The sequence below is a fragment of the Rhynchophorus ferrugineus genome, unplaced genomic scaffold (genome assembly GCF_030347505.1).
Source record: "Rhynchophorus ferrugineus isolate W39M unplaced genomic scaffold, kcgeb_rfMv2 rfM9, whole genome shotgun sequence".
Classification (NCBI taxonomy): Eukaryota; Metazoa; Arthropoda; class Insecta; order Coleoptera; family Curculionidae; genus Rhynchophorus; species Rhynchophorus ferrugineus.
Genome location: NW_027472588.1, coordinates 16,100,501 through 16,113,058, shown reverse-complemented (window position 1 = coordinate 16,113,058; position 12,558 = coordinate 16,100,501). Strand labels below are relative to the sequence as shown.

Genomic DNA, 12,558 nt, shown 5'->3' with positions numbered 1-12,558 from the left:
TTCTTTAATATCATATATAAAACGTTGGGCAACAGTTTCAAGATTATATTTGAAGTTGTCTATTTAACTTTACTGAAAAATCTGTAAAATTGACTAGTTTTTAATATGCTGCTAAATGATTGTGCCCTTCTTATTGCTTAATACACTAATATGAGTTATATTATACAGGAGCAATAAAAGTATATTAAAACCATTATTATAATTAATCGATAGATATCAAGTTAGCAAAATTAGTTACAACCCTAGGCAAGAGAATCAAACGAAGATCGAAAGTTGTCCGATATCAAGGTCGGAATTTCCTTCTGAATCCTATGGCCTATTAATATTTTATGCGCCTACCCAAAGATAGAATTACGATGCTGGTCAGGTCGACGAAAGGCCGACGGAATGTGTTTATTCAAACGTCTGGATAGATATCAATCTCGGCCGTAAATTATTCTGCAGTTTAAGGTTTTCGTTATAACGTCGGAGCTATCGTCCGCTCCATCGAGGATCTCGAGTTATAATTTTAAAAATGACTAAAATATTTTGACACCGCTGTCGCCTTGAAGAACCCGATATTACTTAAGTGTCTATATTTATTCACAGACGCGTCCTATTCCGGTAGGGAAACAGTAGTTTCGGTTATGCAAACTAGACAAGCGTTTAATTTTAACCGACTTCAAAAAGGAGGAGGTTCTATGTTCGGTTGTATATATTTTTTTAATGTATGCTCGCCGATTTCTCCATCAATTATGGACCGATTTTCAAAATTCTTTTTTTTTTCGAAATAGTGTACTTTTGAAGTGGTCCTATTGGAACCAAGTCAGGATTTGTTGGGGTGAGAGGGGTAAAACTTCTCTAAGCTAAGTAGCAGATTCCGGAGTCCTGGTGGCTACAGATAAACTCGAGCAAAACTCAGGCTATTCTGTTCCAAGAAGGAGTTCCGCGCCTATCGCCTCCAAATCGATAAGTCCCTATTCCATGACTCCAGAAAGTTTCATACCTCGGTCTCCAGTTCGACCGTAGATTCCAATGGTCTGCCCAAATACAGCATGCCATTTGCAAAGGAAATGGCGCGTACAGCCTACTATTTGCACTACTCTGCAGAAAAAGCAAACTTCAAATCCCAAAGAAAGCGACGGTATATAAAATGCTAGTCCGTCCAGTCTGCCTCAACGAAGCACAGGTGTGGTACAGGTATGTCTTGGAGAGACAACTTGAACTACTACGAGTGTTCCAATCCAAAAAAGTCCGTGCGTTACTCAGAGCCCCATGGTTTATGAGGAACGTCAATACACACCTCGAATCAGGTATCCCGTTTGTGAAGAAGTTGCCGAACATGCTCAGTGTGGGGTTCTCCACAGGAACGTTAGAAAACAACAACACCTTGATAAAATCCCTACCCATCCATAAACGCCGGTAGTAAACTACGACAGTCCCAGTCGAAATCCAGGGTCTCTGTCGCCCGCAAAACAATCATACCCCGAACCCGAAGCGACCTCAGCCGAAGACCATTTGGTTCTAGCTGGTCAATCTGGTAAAAGAAAAAAAAATCCTAAAGCGGTCCTTATTTTTAATCATTGTTTCTTTATTCCTATTTTTCCTCATACGGGCTGCACCTTTACTGGGCCTACCCACTGTAATATTTAATAAAATAACTGCGTAATTTATTGAGTAAACTAAGTATCTAACACTAGAAACAGAAAAAATAGAATATTTTTTTACAAAAAAAATAGAACGAACTTTAAAAAATAAATAAGGAACTCACTAAAAAGTAAAAAATAATCAAACTTAGATTTCTAACACAAAAAATTGTTCATCTTTTGATGTGGTTATCGGGCTTAATTATGCACTGCGATTTTAGCGTTTTAATTGTTTTAACATAACATCCTTAGAATAAATACGATTAGTACAACCTTAATTATCAATGACTTTAACACAACTTTTTATTTATACTTTGATGAATTCACAAGCAAGACAAGCGTGTTCTAAGTATACATCAGTATGTATTTCCAAAATAAAAATTAAATCAGACCAATTGCTACAGTTAATAATGACACTAATACATTTTGTACAAGTTCGTGTGGTTTGGTTCGCTTAAATTTTCTGATTTTCTGCGAGTTACTTAGTAGTTTTATTGCTTTCATGTTTGTGACCTTAAGAATGGTACTAATCATTCATAATTTGCAGTGAAATCTTGGATAAATTCATAGATCCATATGATTTCAAGGTAATCGTGCAGAAACTACAGGGAAGTGAACAAGATATAGCATATGAGTGGCTATTAGAGTGCATGCGCATTTAAAATGAATAACATTTCAATTTAATTTGGTTCTGTATGGCGTTTTCATTGTTTACACGCTGGTATTTCTGTCAGAAGTATTTAACGATATTGTTTCTCTTCTGAAAACAAAGCATTGCAAAGCTATTACATTTATCAATATTGTAGGGTCAATTAGTGAAATTCAATGCCGAACAATCAAAACTTGTATCAATAGATATTTATATTATGTTGTTAGTCATAAAGCCAATTTGGACCTATGGGGTGCAAATATGGGGTTGCACTAACAAATCAATTGAAAAGTCCCCGGCCTACCATAGTAAAACACATTTTTTTGACAAAATTAGTTTTTTTTATTCAACATAATTCCCTTCAAGTGTGATACACTGATTATAGCGACTCTTCAACTTTTCGATACCATTCTTCTAGTACGATTTGTTCTTTGCTTCAAAATAGGCCTCAGTTTCGGTGATCACCTCTTCATTCGACGAAAATTTCTTTCCAGCGAGCATTGTTTTGAGATTTGAGAACAGGAAATAGTCGCTGGGCACCAAATTTTGGAGAATACGGTGGATGAGCTAAAAAAGCTAAAAAGTTAAAAATCTTGGAACTGTATAATTAATTAATGTGTTAATGCCGTACCACTTTGTTGAATGATTAAACTTGGTTTAAAATTTCATTGCACAAATTTTACGTAATATAGTTGAAGCTTGGCCTTAACACACATCAATTATTATTTATGGATACAAAATTTGGAATTTATAGTATATAATATTGTATTATTCATCATTCATATTCATAATACATTCATATATATTCACTATTTTTAGTTCTGTGTTAGTGTCATTACATAGATTTCGGCTTGATAACCTGGAATCAAAGGTATTCTTGGAATAAATACAATTTCGCACTGATACTGTCCTGTGATAACAACGTGATAAAGGATTACTTTATAGATTAAGCAATAGCATTATTAGTGTGCCGATCTATAAATAAAAACAAGAAAACAAATATTTGTGGAAGCTCAAAATTATTTTCAAGATTTTATTTAGCTTTAGATTAACTCTCTCTATATAAACGTCTCCACTTTCAAACTTAGTTTATTGTATTATATGTAATTGTATAACATTACACTATACTTGTATGATATGTAAGTTTCTTCAAAATAATTATTTAGAAAGGATCACCTACATTAATCACTGATTCAGATCATATTCTTACCATCATTGTTACAAATTGGCAGTCAACATTTTAGAGTGCCTTCTCAATCAAAGCATCTCTATTAGATTTTCGAGACGTTGTATACTTTTCATCGAAACTGTTGATAATTGGTAGTATTTGTAAGTGATATCGCATTTTAATTTTAATCGGATAACGAATTGTTTTCTTTTCACAAGGTTATCATTTTAGAGCACATGGGGTAAACGTTTAACATTGAGCGTCATATTTTTCATACCTCGTTCTTTTTTACTTATTAATTGATTTCATTAATTTAAGTACCGAAATTATCGAAATTTCCGGAATTAAATTAAATTAAAACATGAAGTCGGACACTGGCGTTCACTTAGGCACTCATAAAAATCACACAATTTTCCAAGACTATGTGCATTTTCCCTTTTCGGGCGAAAATGAGCAAAATACGACAAAAACGACCTTCTGGAATCTCCATTTTCAAAGCGCAATAAATTTTGGACGAGTAAACGAACGGTGCGACGATTTATTAACGATTATAGGTACTTCGATTATAAACAACAGTTATATTAAGAATAATATAGTAAAAGTTCTAAAATCAAAATTGGACGACAGTTAATTTTTTTTTAAAGAACATCCAGACAAACACTAATCAATGATTCAGTGATACAAAATAATTAATAGAACAAAGGGAAATAATAACGATTTGGCCTTGATGTAAATAAACTCCAGCAGACCACTATGACGTAGTTTTAAAAAATAAATATTAACCAAACTTTCCTTATCCCATATATTACAAGTGCGAATATATTTGTGGGCTTTTATGTTTGGATATACTTCTATTGAACTGTTTAGATTGATCTTAACTTTATTGGTACCCTTTGATCTTTTTGTAAGGATGTTTTGAACGGCTCTTACATACAGATATATTTATTTTCGAACATATTTTTAATAATGTTTAAGATCCCACAAAATGGGTAGTTTAATGATCATTAAAATTATCCAGTAATCATATATTATAATTAATTGGAATATCGGTATAATGCCTAGAAGTAAACTGGCTGACATGTCTAACAAAAATACTAATGTTCAGTAATTTCAAAAAAATTAATAATGATTTTTTTCACATCTTACCTTAGATATATTTAGTAAAATTTTAATTTACAAATTAATGTATTATTATTGTTATGTTGTATTTGCATCAATACACAAGCAAGCATCCGAGAATCTCCGGGATTCGAATGCACGACTATAGTCACCTTAATCACTGAGGTACGAATCTGGCAATTCGTGTGGTTTGCTTTAATTTTCCAAATTATTTATTTCTGTGATTTAGTAACTTTATTTCATGTTTTATGGCGAAATCTTGGATAACTTTGTAAATCAATATGAATTCGTTCATTATGTAGCGATAAGTATTGGTAATTAATCCAAGAACTTTGTCTTAGCGTCGAATCAATGGTTGGTTTGATGTTTTAGTGCAACCTCATATTTGAAGGCCATTATATCTGACTAACAGCTGCTTATCCATGATGTTATGAGTTTAAGCATAGTACTATACAACCAGCTATGACTGTGCAAAATCAAAAAAATTAAAGGTATTTGAGTTTAATTCCTCATTTCATTTGGTTAACAATGACATTCAACTTATGCACTCTAGAACATAATCTCTTTAATGATGATTACTACAGTATTGTGACTTGATCTATATAAAAGCTGTTTATTATAAAAAAAATGTACAAAAAATTGAACCGACTTCAAAAAATAAGTAAAAATAAATAATTAAGATTTATTTTGAGAAGAATTTTTCTCTTTTTACTGTAAGATATTTGCTCAATAAATTACGCAGATGATTTTATTAAGTATTACAATGGGTAGGCCAACTAAAGGTGCAACCCGTATAAGGAAAAATAGAAATAAAGAAACAATGATTGAAAATAAGTAACGCTTCAGGCCACGAGGTGCGCTTAGATAGGGCCTAGGTGATTTGACAAATGTTCCAACTAAACTAGAACAAAAAGTTACTGGCCCCGCCGGGAATTGAATTACACCATAGAAGCAGTTGTCCTGAACGACTTCCGATTTTGCGTCACATCAGTTCAGCAATAACATTATATCCGACTATCTGATTATTTTCTATAAAAAAATATGTGAAAACTTTCTACGGGCCTTTGAAATTTGAGGGTTTCCTTCGATTTAACCCCTTCACCCCAACTCAGAAGTGCACTTTTTCAACTAAAAAAATTAATTTGACAATCGGTCCTCAAGTGACGGAGAAATCAGCGAACATACATTAAACAAAAATACAGCCGAACATAGAACACCTCCTTTTTCGAAGTCGGTTAACAATTGATGAAGTTGAGTGCAGATTAGCAATATTTCTATCTTCCTTAGTTTAAAAGGAAGGTCTTACAGCCTTGGTATATCTGGATTTAAGGTTTGAAATGTTAATATAAAGAAGCCAGGATAAGGTGACACTAAAAAGCGTGGCAACAATGAAGTAACATGTATACAGGAAATATTCGTTAAGTTAACATGGTTCATAATTTTTTTTAAAAAGTGTTCAAAATATTTGGAAATAGAAATGGCGGGTTAAAAAATAGTTTAAACAAAAAATGTTAATGTTAGTTTAAGTTTAAGGGATAATAACTGTCATATTTTGATTTTTTCTGTAATTATTCAGTGAGTTTGTATTTTAAACATCGTTTGACAAATAAAAACGCTCTCAATAAAGTTTATTTCAATAATTGTATATCTTATGATTGTATCATAAAATGTTTTTCTCATTTCCAACTCTTCTTAATTTTTGTGGAACATTTTCTTTATTTTCGGTAAGGGAAGTCGGTAGCTAATGAGAATTTTATAAATGTATAGGATGCGTAGTTTAAAATATGTCACTAGTTTTAAAAGTTTAATGAAAAAAGGACGGAAACTTATTTGTACGGCCAATATTTCTTTAAAATTAGATTATATTGATCAAAAAAAATTATGGAACTTATTTATTTAGTTAATCCGTATTACACGATCTACCTAAACAAAAACTTCCTGTATTGTCAGCAACTAAACAAGTTGATAGTTGTCACATCATAGAATTTATGGAACACCAGTGTAATTTAATTTAAAACTTATAGGAATCAATAAAATTCGTATTATAAAAGGTGATGAGATTTCAATCGATCAAGAACATAAATATGGGTCGATGTTATTTGCGAAAGCGTGTTTTTATAGATCGAAGTTAAGGGTAGACATTAAAAACAAATATTTCTAAGCTCAGCCTTTTCAATAGCGGGTTGCTTGGTTCTTATTAAAGATATTTCATGGCTGGATCTCAAAGGCCAGTAAAGAAGTGTGAATTTTTTCGATAGTTGCGACTTAAATTATATTTAGATACACAGAGAAGGAATTGTATTTTTTAAAACTTATGTTTCAGAGATTGATAGATTTTTCAAAACGTATATTATTAACTGAGTCAAAAATGCATTATAGAAAGTAACATAAAGGCATAAACAATACAATTAATTATATCGTATAAGTAAATTTATATTTATATATAAATTTACATTATCGTATAAGTTAATTTTTTGATTCAATTATTCATACGAAAACTAATTGTAAGGTATTATAAATTTTAATGTATTCTTCAGAAGCTTAAAATGTTCTACGTCGCTAATGTAGTGATTAAACACAATCCCTAATAATGAAACTTGATGATATTTTAGGCTAAATTGATATGGCTCGGTGAAAGGAGGTAAGACGAAATGAAACAGTGGTGTTTACATTATGTGACCGTTATTTATTGACAAATAAAAAAAATGTAGAAAATACAAAATAGATAAAACGGATGGCAACGGTGTTACCTGATGACGAGGCTTGGGCAGTCGATGGTGGCACGTCTAAACCAAACGATGGTCGTTTACTGAAATGATTGGAAATACCCTTCAATAACTTCCAGATAAACGTCTCAGGGTTGCCAGCTATTCGTTATCGGGTTCTAGTTGGCGCTGCTGGCACCCCGCCCGTGTCCAACATCTGGGATCTTTCGTAGACCGTTATTTCACTATGTAAAATTCGACATGCCTCAAGGTCGCTACAATATTAACTACTCTGAAAGTGAGTTGTTCCATCCCAGTGGTCTAGTATGTATATATTCCAATATGTATTCACTTTAGAAAGGCATTAATTGCTAAAAATAGTACAATAAGCATTAAAATGTTTTCCGTCAATTTCTGCTACTTTTTCCCATCTTTCTAGCAGCAGAATTCGATCTATTTTTGCACTTCCTCAGCATTTCGAAACCATCTTTATTGTATGATTCATTTATTGATATATTATTTATACGATCAATACTACAAGACTAATAATAATTTATAGTTCTTGTAATTCGCTGTTTTGTTTATTGAGCATAACTGAACTAGGAAGCAGATTGTCAATGCTCCCTTGCAATTCTCTTGATTTCTTGACTGACTGTGGGTATCCGAAGGCTGTAGAATGAAGGTAATTAGTCCTATAGTATTTGGGTTCGCCCACAAAACCTCTTTGTAGGACTTTGTTCTGAAAAATTTGTATTTTATTAATGTTACTCTTTGCAGAACATCCCCATAATTGAACTCCGTATGTCCATATAGGTTTCAATATTTGCTTATATAATAGCAATTTTCCTATATTACAATAATTACATTTTCCTATATTTCAATTCCAATTCTTTTCTTTTCTTCTTTATATGTTCCTTCAAGTGAAGTTTTGCATCGAAATTCATTCCGAGATATTTAGCGTTGTAGCTATATGGAATGATAGTGTTATTTAATGTTATTGGTGCTTGTACGGTCTGTTTATAGGTGAACTGCACATGTACAGATTTACTTTCATTAATTCTTATTTTCCAAGCTTGTGTCCAATTATTTATATTGTTACTTGCCTGTTGTAATTTTCGTGAGGCTTCTTCACTATTGTCCCCGACAGCTATAATCGCAGTATCATCAGCAAAAGTAGCCATCGTGATATTTTCCATTTGTGGTATATCACAAGTGTAAAGTAGATAAAGCATTGGTCCCAGTACACTTCCTTGTGGTACACCTGCTTTAGCTTCTTTTATTGTAGAGTAAGCTTCTTCTTCCTTGATTCTAAACACTCTGGTTGTAATGTATGATTCTAATAGTTCGGTGTATTGTTTTGGTAGCATTTTCTGTAGTTTATGAACAAGGCCTTTATGCCAAACCTTATCGAAGGCTTGTGCTACAACTAAGAATACAGCTGAGCGTACTTTATGACTTTCGTAGGCCTTTTCAATAAGATCTGTTACTCTGTGGACCTGGTCAATTATTGAGTGTTTGTTAATAAACCCAAACTAGAGGAGTCTCAACAGGAGTTTTTCAAAAACCTTAGATATTACTGGCAGCAGTGATATAGGTCTATAGGATTTTATTTAGTTTACTGACTCCCAGGTTTTGGGATCATTATAATTTCCGCCATCTTCCAAATGTCTGGGACATGTTTTAATCTAAATGCTGTATTGATCAAGTTGGTGAGTTTTATAATTCCCTTTCTCGGTAGATTTTGCAGTAATTCTCCTGTTATTAAATCGTAGCCTGGTGATTTCCTAGGGTTAATGTCAGTTTTAATAACTTTGGTTAACTCCTTCGGCGTGACTAATTCAATCATCGAATTTTCAGCTTCTATGTCCGGTAAATTATGTTCAATACTAGCTTCATTTGATTTGAAAGTTTTTTCTAGATATTCAGCAAATGCTTCTGCTTTTTGGCGATTGTCATGTGCCCAATTCTCACATAGGTCTCTTATAGGTGGACTGTGTAGACATGAGCGCTTTAGATATTTTGTGGCTTTCCAGAGTGAGTAATCAGTTTCTTTATCATCTGTTAAATTTCTGAGATAGTCATTTATGGTTGTTTTTTATTTCCAGTATTTCTCTTTTCAGTCTTTGGGTTGTATTGTTTAAACTATTTTTATTTTCAGGTGTTCTGTTTTGTTGCCATTTTTTTCGTAATTTACGTTTTTCGTAATTTACCATTTCCTTCACTTCTTTTGGATAATTAATTCCTTTAGTTGTACTCTTAATTTCTGGAATATAGCTGAATATGTAAACGAAAATCATAAATCTCTGGACCTATTAATTGTGTAAATTCGAGTAAATGCTGTAAGCCGAAGCGACCTATTTCGATTAAATATAATAGCGTTGATCTAAATTTAGACGTTGTGTCGTTTTAACGCTATTCGCGACTCATTGTCTTTGATCCCACTGTTGGTTATACGAACCGCACGATTTTATATCAAGATAAATGTGTAGTAAAATGTTGGTGATTAAATAAAGACCGCGTTCGGTGTTAATTAAAAAATCATTGTTTTATTTGAAGTGACCGTTGTTCCATGCAAGCACGTATTTCACGGTTATTTTTTTGTTATGCTTGATGACTGCTTCAGCGCTTCAAGAAAACAAGGGAATAATTACTAAATTGATTTTTTGGAAGTTTAAACCTGTTAATTTTAAGTTTTATGAACGAATGTTTTAAGTCTATTTTTGTTTAACGTATTATTTTGGATAATAATTTCATAATTTGATAATTTTAGTTAAATAAATTAGGCACAAACTATAGCAATATAGAACGGAAAGTTAAATAGGAGTATTCGTAACCATGAGGATACATTGCTCCACAACATCTCCACATTTAGCGTATGCGCACTCTCATACACAGAATAATCCATAGAAAAGAATAAACTTATATATGAAACTATATTGTTTTCCTTTTCTAATGGCGGCCCATTCTTTTCGAGTAGATCTGTACGGTCGATCAGATTCAAACAACAAAAATCTAGAATATTTAGATTTTGTATTACAATTATAATTTTATAATAATAATAATTAAATTGTTGTGTTATTCTTGGTGGTCTAACATACATTGGTTTTAAAATATGGAAGAACAAGTGTAAGTGCATAAAGTAAGGTTAATTTTTTAAAAGTTATAAACAATATCAAACAATACCAAACAATATCTATTTTATTTATAGTGGGAATGTTAGCTGCTAAACACATCATTTTCAACGACCTGGAATAAGTATCAACATATGCCAAAATTTAATGATAACAAAAACAGAGAAGAAAATGATTCTTGTTGTGTTGGAAGTAGTCAAGCCATTAATGAAGTTTATCCATTAAGAATAGTAGCAAAAACTGTAGTAACTGGTAATAATTAAACATTTATTTTAAACATAATATATTTTAGTAATGATATACATTTTATTTTATAGCTAACATGTAGCTAGAATTTGCTGAAAGTAAAAGTCGAAGAATGTGGGATTTAGAGAATCAGAGAAGAAGAAATTAGATAGCATTTTGCTAAGATGTAAGAACAACGTACAGTGATATTTTGAAATAATTAAATGTTAGCAGAAGCAGATCTGGATCAAATAAATAAAATATAAAACTATCAACGACATCCTAATGATCCAATGACAAGGAAAATACAATGCATTATTATTCAAGAGTATAAGTAAATAAATTAGTGTTCTGTAAAAATAATGATGTATTGACTGAGATGTCTTTTAGCTCTAAAGTATGATCATTCATTCGTTCTAGGCTAGTAAATGTACAATGTTAATCGAAAACTCGAGGTAGTCAAGTCATTAATGGGGTTTGTGGATCAAGAATATTAGTGATAATATTTGGAGATTTTTAGGAAAATTTTACTGCTTTCATATATAGTGGTGGCTTTTTCGTTTGGTTTTAATTATATTGGCTATGTTTGATCTAAACGATTTTGGTCACTTTTATGGTAATTTTTATTTATATGGTTCTTGGAGTTCTTGTTAATTGTTAAAACATGGTGTTTTTATAAAAATTGAAGGGCATATAGAAATTATTTTTATTATTTTATTTCATTCAATAATTTTTTAAATAAAATGTGTTATTTCAAAACATTTTCAATGTTTATTTCTCTCCTTATATATAGTTTCAACATTAAATCAATTATTTATCATATTTGTGTATTTTTATTTATAAAAAATAATGATGTGTAATATGATGTTTTTATAAAAATAGAACAGCTAGACATATATTAATTATATTTTTATTATTTCACTTTATTCAATATTTTTTTAATAAAATGTGTTATTTCCAAAATTTTACCATTTTTATTTACCTCCTGAATCTATTTACCTGTTTTATATATTCGAGAGTAAATCTAATAATCACGATAAAAAAATATACAGCTGAACATAGAACCTCCTCCTTTTTCGAAGTCGGTTAAAAATATTAGTAAATAAAGTAATAAAAAGTATCACTTTATTTGAAATATAGTACGGAGCATCAACAATGGCACGCAACACTTTATTTTGGAACCGTTGAATAATGGATATGTTAGATTTGCTAGCGGTACCCCATAGTTGGATTCCATATGACCAAATAGGCTTGAGTATAGACTCATACAGTAATAGCTTGATATCTAATGATAGCTTGGACTTGCGCCCGATGAGCCAATACATTTGATATAATTTAAGTCCAAGTTGGTATATTGATGCTGTGACTGGATCTTCATGGGATGCTAAGATTGCTCTGTTGTCTGCGTATGTTGCCACAGTAATTATTTTTATGGTGGGCAGATCGGCCGTATACAGAAGATACAGTACTGGACCCAGTACACTACCCTGCAGAACTCCTGAATATATGGGATTTAATTCGGCAAGAGGTGATAATTTTCTGTGAAAATTTGGGTTTTAGATATGATCTAATGAAGATCCAGTCACAGCATCAATAAACCTACAAACCCACCTGGAGCAAATACAATTATGGTTGAAGACATGGCGCATTAAAGCCAATGAATCAAAATCCACGCATATCACGTTTACCCTGCGTAGAAGAACATGTCCACTAGTAAATATCAATCATCGTCAACTCCCCCAAGCAGAGCATGTTAAATATCTTGGCATGCATTTAGATCGACGCCTAACCTGGAAGAAGCACATACTCGCTAAACGGAAACAACTAGGACTAAAATTATATCAAATGTATTGGCTCATTGGGCGCAAATCCAAGTTATCACTAGATAACAAGGTATTGCTGTATGAGTCTATACTCAAGCCCATTTGGACACATG

The 12,558-nt window shown here is 32.0% G+C and overlaps 1 protein-coding gene across 1 annotated transcript in view; it reads right to left on the bottom strand.

Annotated features, from left to right (window-relative positions):
- Positions 1 to 12,558, bottom strand: part of LOC143202118 (glypican-6) — a 244,918-nt gene that overhangs the window by 30,591 nt on the left and 201,769 nt on the right. The window lies entirely within an intron of this gene.